At 46.2% G+C, this 15,840-nt stretch overlaps 1 protein-coding gene across 3 annotated transcripts in view; it reads right to left on the minus strand.

Moving 5' to 3' along the window:
* Positions 1-3,137, minus strand: part of SIGLECL1 (SIGLEC family like 1) — a 14,027-nt gene extending 10,890 nt beyond the window's left edge. The window contains exon 1 of one of the 3 annotated variants that reach the window (XM_023650306.2): positions 2,652-3,137. The gene's annotated coding sequence lies outside the window, so the exon portion shown is untranslated. The remainder of the gene's footprint in view (positions 1-2,651) is intronic. The other 2 variants (XM_023650307.2, XM_070223225.1) reach the window with 2 other exon arrangements.
* Positions 3,138-15,840: the final 12,703 nt, after the last annotated feature.

Raw genomic sequence — 15,840 nt, forward strand, 5'->3', positions numbered from 1 at the left:
CACAAGAAGATAGTACCAGTACTTAGGGAAAAAGATAAATTAAGATTTTCATTTTTTATTCCATACCTGTTGGTATTGTTTGATGTATAAATTAATATTCGTGTATTACATTGGTGAATAAATTCTTTTTGTAAAGGTGGATTAGTAAAAGAAAACAAAGAAAGGACTACATAATTAGGCCATAATAAAATTTCTTAAATCTTTAACTCAAACTAATATTTATTTATTGTTTGCTATATGCCTGTCAATTCCATACATCTCATTTTTATTCCCCCCAAGAACCTGAGAGACTGAATATATAAACAGACAATGGCCGGACCATATATGACCCTCAAGCCTCAACTCTATGACGTACATGACTCTGATCCTCACTTGGCAGCAACCAGTCCAAGAAGCCAAACCACGACCTCTGCAGCAATTGGCCCAGAACAGTCAGAACTTGATAAATGGGTACCAGCTTCCCTAATTATTGCCCCTGCTTCCAGCTCAGAATCAATGAAGTAAAGACAAGTATGTCCCCCAGTCCAATCACTTAAGATGTCCCCACTTCTAATTAGCCAACCTCCAGCTTCCCCATGCCCGCAGTCTCCGATCAGACACTGTCTGAAGCTCCTTCTCTTTTTCTCACTGTAAAGATTTCCCACTCCCCTGCCTGCCTTTGAGTCTTTGCCGAATGCAAGTGATGGTGGCTGACTCTTGCTATAGCATGCACTGAATAAATAACCTGCCTGTTCTCAAACAGGTGGTCTTCGTTTATTTCCACAAGAACTGTGGAATTAAGTCTTAAGATTTCCTCTTTATAGCGGAGGAAACTGAAGCTCAGAGAAATAAGTGATTTTCCCAGGATCGTTGAGAAAGTATAGTTAGAGGTGAATTCAAAACTCAGGTTCTTCTTTCTCCACACCAACTTTCAAGAGAGTAGAAGTTTTATAAGCTACTCCCATTCTCTGAGGATAGGCAATACAGTAAGAGTAAAATTAATATTAGAAGTTTAAACCCCCTTGCCCTCATCTCAGAAAAAGGAAAAAGTCAATCACCTAAAACTTAGGAAACACGTCTCTAAATCAAATAAAATCACGCTCAGGGAGAAACCAAGAGTCAAAATTTGAAGTCCTCTTTGTCTACTCTCTTTTCTCTTGTGTCCCACATCCAATCTGTCAGAAAATCCTGTTGGCACTGCTTTCAAAATATATTCAAAATCTCACCACTACTAATCACCTCCACTGCGACCACCCCGGCCCACGCCACCACGCTGTCACCCAGAAGGCTGTAGTAAGCTTGTCACTGGCCTCGCTGCTTTACCTTCCTCCCTCAGCATTCTATTCCCCACGTAGCAGCCAGAAGGATTCTATCAACACCTCATAAGATCCTGCCCCTTCTCTGCTCGAAACTCTCCAATGGCTCTCATCTCAGAGTAAAAGCCCAAGTTGCGCACAACATGGCCCTGTCCCTTTATCTCTCCGGTCTCACCTCCTGCCACCCTATAGAGGCTCGCCACTACAAAGAGCAGTCTGCTTCGCTAACGAGTCTCTCTCGAAGCACATTCCTGCACACAGATGGCCAACAGGCACATGGAAAGATGTTCACCATCACTGATGATTAGGGAAACGCAAAGCAAAACTAGAATGAAACATCACCTCACTCCCACGCCAGGAACTGTTTCAGGGATAAGACAGAAAACAAGAATGACACAATCCCTGTCCTCATTCTAGCATGGAGGCTGGAACATAGTCTCCAACAAATACCACTGGTAAAAGAACAGTTTCTGATTGGGAGTTGCGTTTTAGCCTTGGTTCTGCTGGTAACCACATTTTTTATAATTAATTTTTTTATTGAGAAATAATTGACATGCCATAAAATTCACTCTTTTTTAAAGAGTACAGGAGTTTTCAGTATATTTGCAAAGATGTACAACCATCACCATTACCCAATTCCAGAACATTTTCATCACTCTCAAAAGAAACCCAGTATCCATTAAAATTCACTCCATCTCCCCTAACTCCTATTCTCTTCCCCATCCCCTGTCTTAGGCAACCATTAACCTGCTTTCCTCAGCCTCTGTCCCAGGGGCTCCAAGACGCTCTGGGTCCCCGGCACGCCCCTGCCCGGGATGCTCTCGATCCTCCCCACGCCCCCGCCCGAGATGCTCTCGGTCCTCCCCACGCCTCCGCTGGTACGCTCTGGGTCCTCGGCACGCCTCGCCCCGGGACGCTCTCGGTCCTCCGCACGCCCCTACCCGGGACGCTCTCGGTCCTCCGCACGCCCCAACCCGGGACGCTCTCGGTCCTCCCCACGCCCCCGCCCCGGGATGCTCTCCGTCCTCCGCACGCCCCCACCCGGGACGCTCTCGGTCCTCCGCACGCCTCGGCCCTCCTGCTCCCTGTTTCCCTCAGCAGAGCCGAAGGGCCGCGAAGGGCTCCCCGCCTCGCTGGGAAGGGCGGCCTCCGGGGTGGCTGCCCTACTTCAGCCGACCGACTGGAAAGCGGGTTTCCTGGGGACACCAAGGACTCGCAGTGAGACAGGCGGACACGTGGGATGACTGTGCGACGGACGACGGTGCCTTCACGGGGATTAACCACCTAAGAAGGTGACTGAAGGCGCCTGACTAACCGACGCGCAGGGCGGGTGATGGGTGGACCAGGGGGACTGACCTGACCAGGATGACACACTGCTTGGTGGTCTTAGGCCGGTGACCCCCGGCTGCCCTTCAGGCGCACCGGTGACCCCCTTGGTGACCGCCTGACGAATACAGGAGGGGCCCCCGGTGGGCTGACGGTCTGGTCGTGGACCGGCCGTCAGGGAGCCTCGCCTCCGAATGACCGAGAAGCGGCCTCGGTCCGACTGGGCCTCTCAGGCACGAGGGCCGCCCTGGCGCCCAACGGCCCTCGTGATTGTCTGCCGCCCCAGCTCGCGCTCACTGACCGACTGCCTGACTGACAGAAGCCCCGCTTTCAGGAAGCGCAGTCCGGGCAGGCCCAACGCCGGTCCCGCACTCAGCCACGGCCAGGAGAGCCAATAGGCCCCTCGCGGCCCGGGAGACGAGCCACCGCCCGTCTGTGGTGGCCCCGGAAAGACGGTGCGACGGGGCACAGAAGTCGCCCTGGGTCCAGCCTGCGTGCCTTGCGTCGTGCGCGTCTATCTCGCAGCCAATGAGTGGCTACAAAGGCCTATTCTGCAGCCAATCAGCAGCTGCAAGGGCCTATTCTGCAGCCAATCAGCACCTGCATAAGCTATTACTCTGCAGCCAATCAGTGAGGCAGATGAAGCTTTCCGCTTCTTGAGGGCTTGAGCCAGTCATAGCAGTGGGCGATGCCATGGAAATTTGGGCGCCAATTTTCTTCTCGGAGAGGCCATTCTTCACTATGTTAATGAAAACCACTCCTCGCTTTGACTCCAATGGCTCCATTCCTCATGATTAACCCTGTTTTATTTTTCTTACGCTGTGGTCATTAAACGCTTCCCTACCCATTAAACATGTACAAGCCACTTACTACTTCTAAATTACATTCTTGCTGATGGTTTGGCTACCCAACTCGAATGTAAGCTCACTTTGGGCAGGGTTGTTTTGGTTTTTTTTTCACTGCTATTTCCTGTAGTCCTGAAATAGTGAGGGTTCTTTGTATTCATGAATAAATATTCATTTAATCGTGGACAGTCGGAGGGGGCAGGGCCTCAGAGTTTCACGTAGGCATATGTTTAGCTTTTTCAGATCCCGCCAAAGACTTTCCAAAGTGGATGAACCCGTTTACACTTCCACCAGCAACATATGTGAGTCCAAGATGCTCCACATCCTTGCGAACACGTGATAGCAACTAATCTTTAATTTTAGCTATTCTGGTGTTTGTGTGGTGGTATCTCATTGTGGTTTTAATTTGCATTCCCCTGAGTTGGTAACGTTATTGTCATATTCTTATTAACCATTTGGAAATACTTTTTTTTGGTGAAGTGCCCATGTAAACTCTTTTTATTTATTAAAATTTGGTTGGTGGGTTTTTTTAAACTGTTTCGAAGCAGTTATTTGTATATTCTGGATATTTATATCATATATAGACACCTAACAGATATCTTCTTCAAGGCTTTGCCTGCTTTTCACTCTCTTAATGGTATTTATGATTAAGAGAAGTTCTTAATTTCAGTGAAACTCAATTTATCATTTTAAAAATTTTATGGTTAGTGATATTTCTGTCCTGTTTAAGAATTATTCGGCACAGGGCCAGCCCAGTGGTGCAGCGGTTAAGTTCGAACGCTCCACTTTTCAGTGGCCCCAGGGTTCACCAGTTCGGATCCTGGGTGCAGACATGGCACCGCTTGGCAAAAGCCATGCTGTGGTAGGCACCCCACATATAAAGTAGAGGAAGATGGGCACGGATGTTAGCTCAGGGCCAGCCTTCCTCAGCAAAAAGAGGAGGATTGGCAGTAGTTAGCTCAGGGCTAATCTTTCTCAAAAAAAAAAAAAAAAATTGTCGGAATAGAGGGCGATTCTAAGTTTTGTTATCAAACTCTTCCTTTATCTTGCCAATATCGGACTCAGATGTTTTCCCATACTTTTCTAGTCCTACCTACTTGTTCTACTCCATTGTTTGGGCGAGACTTAATGAAAAAATTAGGAATCCACTTTATTCTAACACGTGAGGAGGACAGCTTATTTGCGGATCTCTCTCCAAGCTCTGTTGTTTCCCAGATGCTCTCTAATATTCCACCCCATATATGGGAAGCAGTTGATCCCCAGGTTTGGGACTGCTCCCTTCCAGGAAGAGCTATAATGGCACAGCCAGTCTCTATTACCCTGCGGGACTCTTCTCTTGTACCCCATAAGAATACCCTTTAAAACCAGAGGCAATTGAAGGATTACAACCCCTTATATTAAAATTCCTCAGTCACGGCCTCCTTAAATGACGTCCACCTCCCTATGATACTCCTATCTTACCTGTAAAGAAGCCAAATGGAGATTATCATTTGGTCCAGGACCTCCGCATAATTAATAAGGCCACTGCTCCTATCCACCCCATCATGCCTAACCCATGTACTATACTTTCCCAGATCCCAGAAAACTCTAATTGGTTTACAGTCCTGAACTTAAAGGGTGCTTTCTTTTGTACTCCTCTGGATGAAACTTCCCAACCTTTATTCGCCTTTGAATGGAAATTTCCTAATGAAGCTCTTCCTACCCAATTGACAAGGACAGTCCTCCTTCAAGGTTTTCAGGATAGTCCCCATTTGTTTGGCAGTGCCCTAGGCAAGGTTCTGCGGGATGTCCAACTCCCTGTCGGTGGTTTAATACAATATGTTGATGATATTCTTATTGGTAGTCCCACAAAGGAGGATTCTGATCACAACGCTGTCCTTGTCCTTAATTTCTTAGCCCCACGGGGATATCGAGTGTCCCCACAAAAGGCACAAATTTCACAACAGCAGGTGTCCTATTTGGCCTATGATTTAACCCCAGGACACCGGGTGCTTTCTATAAATAGGAAAAAGGCTATCCTCAAACTTGGACCACCAAAGACAAAAAAACAACTTCACTCTTTCCTGGGTATGGCAGGATTCTGTTGTTTATGGCTTCCTCACTTTGGGATAATAGCAAAGACTTTTTTTTTTTTGAGGAAGATTAGCCCTGAGCTAACATCCGCTGCCAGTCCTCCTCTTTTTTCTGAGGAAGACTGGCCCTAAGCTAACATCCGTGGCCATCTTCCTCTACTTTATATGTGGGACGCCTACCACAGCATGGCTTGCCAAGCGGCGCCGTGTCCGCACCGGGACCTGAACCGGTGAACTCCGGGCCACCGAAGGGGAAAGTGCGAACTTAACCTCTGCGCCACCAGGCTGACCCCTAGCAAAGCCTTTACATGAAGCAACCAGAGGACCTGATACAGAACCTCTGGAATGGACACAAAAGGAAGACAAGACATTCCAACAGCAATTTTCCTCCGCCCCAGCCCTGGCCTCTGCCTAATATCAACAAGCCTTTTACTCTTTATGTTGCTGAAAAGCAGGGCCAAGCCCTCAGTACCCTCACTCAAAGACTCGACGCAGAGACCCAAGTTGGATATTTCTCAAAAACTCTAGACTCGGTGGCTTTGGAATGCCCAGCCTGCTTAAGGGCTGTAGCAGCTACAGCTCTATTAGTTGAGGAGGCCTCTAAATTAACGGTGGGACAACCTTTAACAGTCATGACTCCCCGTCAGGTACAAGTTTTACAAACTAAGGGACATCAATGGATGACTGACTGGAGGGCGTCTAACTAAATATCAGGCCATCCTCCTAGATGCCCCTGAGATCATCCTCAAGGTGTGTCAAACGATTAACTCAGCAGACTTTACGCCCGGTCCTGACTACCGGGTCCAGGATTTGGAGCACACATGCTCTGAAGTCATAGGACAAGTGTACTCTAGCAGGTCTGACCTGCTGGATTCCCCCATAGATAATGTGGATGACACCTGGTTTATAGATAGCAGTAGTGTCATAGAACAGGGCCTACGCAAAGGCAGGGCTATGCTATAGTAAATGCCTTGCTCATCATCGAGGCACAAGCCTTTGCAGCCAATGCATCTGCCCAAAAGGCTGAACTCATCACTCTTACCCGAGCCCTTCACCTGGCGAAGGATACGGTTATTAATATTCACACTGACTCAAAATATGCCTTCTTGGTCCTACATGCACATGGGGCCATATGGAAGGAAAGGGGTTTACTCAATACAAAGAACTCCCCTGTCAAACACGGAGCAGAGATTTTGGCTCTTTTAAACTCTGTGCTTCTTCCAAAGCAAGTGGCTGTGGTCCATTGCTGGGGGCATCAGAAGGATTTGTCCCTTGAGAGCAAGAGTAATAACTTTGCTGACTGGGGAGCTAAACGGGCAGCTAAACAAAGTAATCTTTTAAGCTTACTCCCCATTCCCCCTGCTTTAGGCCTTATTAGTCCTATTTATACAAATCAAGAGATAACCCTGGCTCAAGAAAAGGAGATATACCCAGGAAACAAAGCAGTCTTGGCTAATTAATGACCAGGGAAAAATTTTCCTATCTAAAAGTCTTCAATGGAAATTAGTTAATGGAATTCATCAGGCTGCCCATTTTGGCAAACAATCATTGACTCAGCTACTATCTAAATCCTTTGATGGACATACTTGTCATGCCACCATTAGGCAGGTCTGCGGCTCTTGTGCTACTTGTGCTCAAGTAAATCTAGAGGGGACAGCTAAACCACCTCCTTTGTGACAAATAGAAATGGCAAGCAATAGGATATATTGGCGTATATGAGGAATTGGCGTAAATTTATAATTTGGTGTAAACCTAATTTGGCCTGACTTTGTTTTTTCCAAAAGGGCCTGACTGTGGCCATTGAGCATGCATTGTATATCTGCTTTAAACATTTACTATGGCAAGAACAAATGGCCTTAAGATAAAGGTGCAACTTCCCCTCACATTGGTGTTTCCTTAAGGATAAGCATCTTTCCTTAGACTAGGAACCAATTGCTGTGCTCACCTTTGACCACCCAGCTCACCTGGGACCACCCAGCTCGAGACAGCAGACCTGCCACCCTGCTGTGTTCACTGACACAGCAGACCTACTTGCTGTTTCCATCAATCACTGTGCCGACAGAGCAGTCTCACGACTATTGTAAGAGGGACATTTCAATCCTATGTGAAACATCCTCTTTGGGGGTATATAACCACTCTGTGCACCCCACTTCTTTGGTGCCCTTTCTTCCTATGGGAAGAAAGGCCCTGGGCCATGGTCCTCACATTTTAGCTCAGAACAAACTCACCCAAATTTTCATTTATAGATTGGTTATGGATTATTTTTGTCGACATTTGTTATGGCCTGTACGATGGGGCACCTATCTGGGGGACGATTGGCAACTGAATTTTACCCAAATGCCTTCATGTCATGGCTATAAATATCTTTTGGTATTTGTCCATACCTTTACAGGCTGGATTGAGACCTTTCCTTGTCAAAGTGGACAGGCAGTCAAAGTAACAAAGGCCCTTTTAAGGGAAATTATCCCACGCTTTGGCTTGCCTAAGACCTTACAGAGTGACAACGGCCCCTCTTTCATAGCTCAAATAACACAACAGATTTCTTCAACTTTGCAAATTAAATACTATTTGCATTTGGCCTCCCACCCACAATCCTCTGGGAAAGTGGAAAAAGCAAACCATACTCTAAAATGACTTCTCTCCAAATTAAGTCTCGAAACTCTGGAAACTTGGATTACAGTCTTACCTATTGGCCTCCTACGGATGAGAACTACACCTGAGAATAGTTTAGGGTTCAGCCCTTATGAAATCCTGTATGGAAGGCCCTTTCTACACACCGATGTAGTATTAGACTCTGATTACCACCAACTATATCGATATTCCATTGAGGCTGGTCTAATGTGAAAGGAACTAAATGACTATGTTGATAATCATTTACCTAAACCAGAACCATTGTTGATATACCTTGCCAGGTAAATCATGGAGATATGGTATATTTAAAAGATTGGAAAACACATTCTGATGGGTTAAGCCCAAAATGGAAAGGACCGTATCAAGTCATTCTAAGTACCCCCACAGCTGTAAAATTAAAAGATGATACTTCTTGGACTCATATTTCCTGAATAAAACCTATGACTTCTTTTCAGGACAAAGCTGATCCAGATCCTGCTGTTCAACTGGACGACTCTTGTGAACAAACCCATGACTTAAAACTACTTTTTAAGAACAAAATGAACCCTATCTTGATTATTTTCTTCTTACCTCCTTTGTAATTACAGGCAATTCTTTTTTAAAATGGGCTCAACATTATGCCAAGCTCTGGTAACCAAACCACGCATTGGGTTTTTGAACTCTTGCCTCTGTCTAGTACCTCTGGCCTCCCCTGGTGGGTCTCTCACCTCCAGGGTACTGATTGGTGTGCAATACTTCTCTTCACTACACAATGTATTTCTAGCTCTTCTCTTCTACAAGATTCATCTATTACTAATCATAATGTCTCCTTGTGGCCATCCGTCTCTGATACCTGGGAGCTCCCTGGCCACAATCAAACCTTTTCCTTCAACTCTACTGCCCAAATACTAACTAGATTTGCCTTGTCACAGGTGGGTCACAAACAACACGTTCCAAAGGTAAAGTCCCCAACCTATCGATACACACAGGATGGACTATATCAAATTTTGGATGAATATATTTGGCTCACTCTACTAATGGTCAACTCAGTCAAAAGGCCACTTTATGTTGGGAACAAACCAATCACACCTGTGATACATGGCCTAATAGCACCCAACCCATGGGACACATTCCCCGTTATATGCGTTCTCATATCATAGCCTTAAGAGATACTGATTGGGGTGGGACTGACTGGAATAGACACCCCAGCATACATTGGTTAGCCCCTAATGGCACTCAATGGTTATGTGGCTCCAACTTAGGGCCTTGGCTGCCACTTGGATGGATTGGACTATGTACCCTAGGCTTCATCTGGATACAGGGTAGAACTACATTTACTATATCTCCTCCTGCTGACCTACCCAACCTACGACAATGCTGGAGCCATTCTGTCTTCCACTGGTATGATCACCTTGCCTCAATTTTCCTTCCCCAATTAGGAATCAAAAGTGTCATCTGGCACATGGAAGCCCTAAACAAATTTACCATGAAGGCATTAAATGATACACAACACAGCCTTTCGCTGCTCGATTTAGAAGTATCCCAAATGCGTAAGGCTGTCCTCCAAAACTGAATGGCACTGGATGTCTTGACAGCAGCACACTTGTGCTATTATAAAAACCGAATGTTGGGGCTGGCCCCGTGGCTGAGTGGTTAAGTTCGCGCGCTCCGCTGCAGGTGGCCCAGTGTTTCGTTGGTTCGAATCCTGGGCGCGGACATGGCACTGCTCATCAAACCACACTGAGGCAGCGTCCCATATGCCACAACTAGAAGGACCCACAACGAAGAATATACAACTATGTACTGGGGGGCTTTGGGGAGAAAAAGGAAAAAAAATAAAAATCTTTAAAAAAAAAACCCGAATGTTGTGTCTATATTCCTGACTACCGTCAAAGTATCTCTGGCTTCCTATCTGATATGAGCCACCAAGTTAAATCCATGTCTGACCCTACTCTATCCCTAAACGATTGGTTGGACTCCTGGTCAGGACCAGGTCTCTGGACTACTGTCAAAGTCTTATTCATTGGGTTAATCATCTTGCTTGTATTTCTTATTATAATTTGTTGTCTATTTCATTGTTTGTCTTCCACATGTCAATAAAATTTTGCCTCCTGGACCACTTCTCGTCAAATGATTATCTCCTCTCCAGAGGGTCTGTATACCTTGTCAGCCTTGGGCTTTGCAGGCGCAACCTTCCAGTCCACTGAACTTCCTGCCTGTACCCCTGTGGCCCCATTTAGGGATGGCTCTATGACCTTGTACAGCCGAAGTAGTTACAGAAGACTGACCATCGTCCATATCCCTAAAGATTTTGGGGCCAAATGGGTTTGGGGGGAGGTTTATGATGAGGATCAAGCCTGCCCCAGGGAGAGAAGCCCAAGGCATCCTGCCCTACATACTGATCTATATCATCCTCTGGGAAGCATAGGACATCCTGACCTGCTCCAACCTGATTATTATCTAAGTTATAGGACCACTCAATAACCAGACCCCACCTACACTGATACCATTTTAATGACTTTTTTAACATAATCTTTCCTTTGTCTTATAAAGAGATAACTCACAAAGCTATGCCTTAAATTTAGCCCTACCCTCAATCCATGTTTGCAGCTCTTCACTGCCCGTGGGTCCTGTCCCCATGCTATTCTCTGAATAAAAGAGCACTTCTACCAGACCTTGAGAGCCCAGGAAATCTTTCTTTCGACTCCTCAGCTCACTGAGCCCGCATCACCCCTATGCCAATCCCATTCAGAGGGAGGTAACCAGACAGACAATAACGACCTTGTTCCCATTACCAACATATGATTATGCTGGGTTACAACTGGCAGTGGGGAGTTTTGGGAACTACTCACATAAACAGTAATCTTTAATATACATGTGAAAGATTTTGTTCTAGTTATTTTTAAACTAAATCAGGATATAGGGCATTGCTCCAGTCTCTGATGCCTATTCAGTAAAACAAAAGATTTCTGGAACTAAGACTAGATGGGGGGGCCAGGACCAGCCCCCTATATAACTGCCCTACAGTCTTTGTTCTGTAAGATGTTTCTTTCAGACTACTCAGCCATCTTCCCCTTTGCTAGCAAGCTGTAATAAAACCCTTTGTCTCCTACCACCTTGCCTCTCGACTATTACCATGTCTTATGGTGAGTAGATCACCCTCCTTGGGTGGTAACAATTCTTTTTTTTTTTTTTTTTTGAGGAAGATTAGCCCTGAGCTAACTGCTGCCAATCCTCCTCTTTTTGCTGATGAAGACTGGCCCTGAGCTAACATCCATGCCCATCTTCCTCTACTTTATATGTGGGATGGCTACCACAGCATGGCGCACCTGGGATCGGAACCAGCTAATCCCGGGCCACCGAAGGGGAACGTGGGAACTTAACCGCTACGCCCCCAGGCTGGCCCCAACAATTCTTTTTAAGAAACAGCAGATATAGGGAAAAGCTCTGAAAACCTGGTAGAAGTTACTCATTTGTAAGGGAAATTTACCTTTATAAGAGAAATCCCCCATTTGTAAGGGAGCCTTCCTCTCTGTGCTAGGGAGGAGAGGATGACTAATCTCTAGAAACCGCTTACCAATCGAGAAGCAATGACTTGAATCTACATAATAACTTTACCTCGTTTGCTGTCTGCCCTCATCTTAACAACGGAATGTTAAAGCTACTTTTCAGGGACAGTGAGCCAGCCAGGAACATACACAGAAGAGAAAATTTTGATCTGCCAATGGAAACTCATCATGCCAGTGCTTCTGCATACCAGCCTGGCCTCCCTGACCCCTTAAATCTTAATCCATACCCTGGATCTGGGAGACAGAGTTGAGAGCTTGTCTTTCTGTGTCCTTACCAATCGATTGTCTAAGAAACTTTCTTCCCTCGAAGACTGGTGACCATTGTATCCGCTCCCGTGCACACGGGTGGACAGAGCCCTTGCTTGGTAACAGTATTTTCTACTTTTTCTTATTTCTTCTTTGCCCTGCTGTTTGTTTAAGAGCATGTTATTTAATTTCCTCATATGTGTGAGTTTTACAGCTTCCCTTCTGCTATTTCTAGTTTCATTCCACTGTGATCGGAAGAGATGCTTTGCATGATTTACAACTTCTTAAATTTATTAAGACTTTGTGGCAAAGAGGAGTCCTTTTTCCCTTGTTGCAACAATTCCCCTCCGCCCATTGCAACAATTCCAGTCCCCTTATTGCAATAATCCTTTTGAATAAAGTCTTTCCTTATCTAAATTCAGCTTTGTTTTTGACATGACAGACTGAAGGATGAGGTCCAGCCAGGCTTTCTAAGATGTGACCTCCTTTGGTCTCTTTTATCCCAGATTCCAGCTATCACACACTTACCGCTCTTGCTTAAACAGCTGCCAGGCCCTCTCCTTGATTTGTGCCTAATGTTACCACAACCTGGTCTGCTTTTCCTCCATTCTCTGCTTGGCCCACCCCTGCTTTCCTCTCAAGGTACAGCTGGAAACAAGCCTTGTCTAGCTCCCTTCTCATCCCTGAGGCAGAGATCAGCGCTCTTACCCTTGGGCTTCCGGACGTGGGAAGCCTATCGCACTGTTTTAGAAGGTTGCATATTGCTGTCCCTTCCCCAAGCCCCACCCCATGAACTTGAGTTCCCCTGAGACAGGAACTGTATTTTCTTCCTCTTAGTGTTTCCAGCAAAGAGAGGACATACGACAAAAGTTTGGAGAACAAAGAAATGGTAAGAAAGCGTAAGGATTTCTCAAGGTTCCCCTCAAGAATGCGCGGCAAAGGAACTGAAACGGACTTAATAGTTTTGAAACTAAACCAGGAGTGAGGTAACGGTGTTTGTGGTGACCTTGAAAGAAGAACTGGAGAATTTGTCATTCTGTTGAAGTATCTGAGGGAACACGGTGGAGGAAGGCTCTAACATAGTGGTTTTCAACCAGGGGCCTTTTTGTACCCCACAGACATTTGGCAGTGTATGGAGACATTTTTGTTTGTCAAAACTGGTCAAGTGGGGCTGGAACGGTGGCGCAGCGGTTAAGTGCACACGTTCCCCTTTGGCGGCCCGGGTTTGCCAGTTAAGATCCCAAGTGCAGACGTGGCACCGCTTGGCAAGCCATGCTGTGGTAGGCATCCCACATATAAAGTAGAGGAAGATGGGCACGGATGTTAGCTCAGGGCCGATCTTCCTCAGCAAAAAGAGGAGGATTGGCAGCAGTTAGCTCAGGGCTAATCTTCCTTAAAAAAAGAAAAGAAAGCTCCCTGGGCTGCTGCTGTTAGAGATGGGTTAGATGAGGTGAGCCTGGAGCTCAGAGGCTGGGAGGAGGCTGTTATGATGATCTCAGGGAGAAAGGTCAGGCTGGGACCTGATCTGGGGTTGGAGAGTAGGGGACAGATCAAGGATTAGGCGACTCATGGAAATAGGCGATGAGGGAAGAGGGAAATGAAACAAAACCCTGGCCATGAAGACCTAAAATAGACCTGACACTTCTCCTTTGTTAACTTGCACATCAGCAGCCTTTCCCTGTAACCACAGGGATGTCCACTGATCAGGGTACAAGTGTAGAGCCTGGCACCATATGTTTACAGCTTGAAACCTAGAGGTCATTTAGCTAACTGAAGGATTCCCTCAGCAGCATTTGGCCCTTGGCTGAGTGCACTTTGACCCGCCACCCAGACCTGACCATGACTGGGGGTTCACCATCCTCTGGACACTGTGCCATGCCTGTGTGTATTAATTCACTGAATTCTCAAAACAACCACACAAGCTAAGGAATATTGTCCTCATTTAACAGATGAGCAAGTGGAAGTAGCAAGAGACTGAGTGGTGAAGCAGGTGTCTGAATCCTGGCAGAATGACTATAAGAGATTAATTATTATTTTTTTTAGTGAATGGGGATATTCATGTAACGTAAAATTAACCACTTTTGGGGCTGGCCCGGTGGCGCAGCAGTTAAGTTCGCACGTTCTACCTCAGTGGCCCAGGTTCGCTGGTTCAGATCCCTGGTGTGGACGTGGCACCACTTGGCAAAGCCATGCTGTGGTAGGCGTCCCACATACAAAGTGGAGGAAAATGGGCCCAGATGTGAGCTCAGGGCCAGTCTTCCTCAGCAAAAAGAGGAGGATTGGCAGCAGTTGGCTCAGAGCTAATCTTCCTCAAAAATAAAAAAAATTAAAAAGAACAATTTAGTGGCATTTAGCACATTCACAGTGCTATGTAACCACCACCTCTACCTAGTTCCAAAACATTTTTCATCACCCCAAAAAAGAAACCTCATACCCATTAAACAATTAGTCTCCATTCTTTCCCCCTGGCAACCACTGGCAGCCCTTAATCTGCTTTCCGTCTCTATGGATTTACGTATTTTGAATGTTTTGTATAAATGGAATCATATAATATGTGACCATTTGCATCTGGTGTCTTTCATTCAGCAAGTGTTTGAGGTCCATCCGTGTTGTGGCAGGTATCAGTGCTTCAGTATTTTCATGGCGGGATGGTAGCCCATTGTATGCATCTACCACATTTTGTTTATCCATTCCTTCCTTGATGGACATTTGGGTTGCTTCTGCCTTTTGGCTATTAGGAAGGGGCTTAAAATTTTAACCACTGGCCTTTACTGCCTTCACTAAGACAGTTTAGGAAGTCTCTAGGCCCTGTCGTTAAAGGTATGGTGGAGAGATGAATGAGGTCTGTGGGGTTCCTGAGGAGAGAGTTCCAGAATCTTCTCCAGGACAGCAGGAAGGGGTTGAAGAAAGCTTCTGCTGGAAGCTGGGCCTTGAGTACTATTGGACTTTGTTGTTGAGCCTTGAAGCACTTTATACTGTGGCCAGGGGGAGCTCAAAGCCCCCAGGTGGGTGGGGAAGATGCAGCCTCACCAGATTCGGGAAGTGGTTCAGACAGTGGCTTCTTAGAGGATGAAGCAGAAAGGAACCTAAACTGGGACCTGAGAGATTGGGGAAGAAGAGGAGACCTGTTTCATAAGATCCAGGGAGCGTCACACCAGAAACTGTGTCCTGGTGGGAAGTTGCAGCTAGTCGAGGCAAGGAGCGTGATGCTCTCGTTGCCCGGATGGCGGGAATCAGGTAGCATGCTGGAGGATGGACACTCTCACAGCCTGGATGGAGGACTGCAGGGAGAACCAGGCTTGAGGGAAGCTGTGCAGTCCAGTTTGAGATGCAAGGAAAGTGAGGAGACTGTGGTCATTCAGGGAGAGATGTCCAGGACGACATAGGGATTTAGAGCTTAGGAGAGAGGCCTGGGCTGGAAACACAACCTGGGCGGTCTCAGCAGAGCCCAGCCAGGTTGTCTCCTTGAACTTGTGTTCAAGTCATTTCAAAGGTTGACAGAGTTCACTTTATGTGCTTTGTCCAAGCCCAGGCTCTGAAAATACAGGGCTGGACATATTACTGTCCTTGCCCTGGGGGAGTTTATTATTTGGTGGAAATCAGAGTTAGATACTTACAGGGATAATCTTTTAAAAAGCTTAATGTCAACTTTTTTGAAGAGTCACATTGCATACAGAAAAGAGCAGAAATCACAAGTGTTTCACTCAAATACCTTTCATAGAGTGAATACATCTGAGCAGTTAATGCTGGATCAAGAAACACATCCTCACTGGAACCCCCAGGAGGTCCTTACTGGCCCCTTCCAGTCACTACCCCTCAAGGATAACCAATATCTGAACTTCTAATACTAAAGATTAGTGTTGTCTGTTTCTAAACC

This window comes from Equus caballus, chromosome 10, assembly GCF_041296265.1.
Source record: "Equus caballus isolate H_3958 breed thoroughbred chromosome 10, TB-T2T, whole genome shotgun sequence".
NCBI classification, from domain to species: Eukaryota; Metazoa; Chordata; class Mammalia; order Perissodactyla; family Equidae; genus Equus; species Equus caballus.